The sequence below is a fragment of the Trachymyrmex cornetzi genome, unplaced genomic scaffold (assembly GCF_001594075.2).
Source record: "Trachymyrmex cornetzi isolate Tcor2-1 unplaced genomic scaffold, Tcor1.1 scaffold437, whole genome shotgun sequence".
NCBI lineage: Eukaryota > Metazoa > Arthropoda > Insecta > Hymenoptera > Formicidae > Trachymyrmex > Trachymyrmex cornetzi.
The window spans coordinates 5,224-5,496 of NW_017299146.1; positions in this window are offsets into that span (position 1 = coordinate 5,224).

Below are 273 nucleotides of genomic sequence, written 5' to 3' on the forward strand. Positions count from 1 at the left end.
AAAAGGGATAGCCTTTTAAAAAAAAAAAAGTCTGAGAATGACAGACAGGTAAGAACGAACACACACACACAGAAGCGTACAAATTTGTTTTATGATAATCTGTCCGTTCTGCTTTTCAAAAATTATTGAAAAAATGAAATATGGTTTGACAGAAGAGGAAATTCTTTGTCGATTACACGGTAAGGAAAAAAAAAAGATCATTTAACTTATAAAAGCTTTTAGCAAATAAGAAATAGTCGACTTTCTAAGAAAGAATACTTACAAAAAATATAT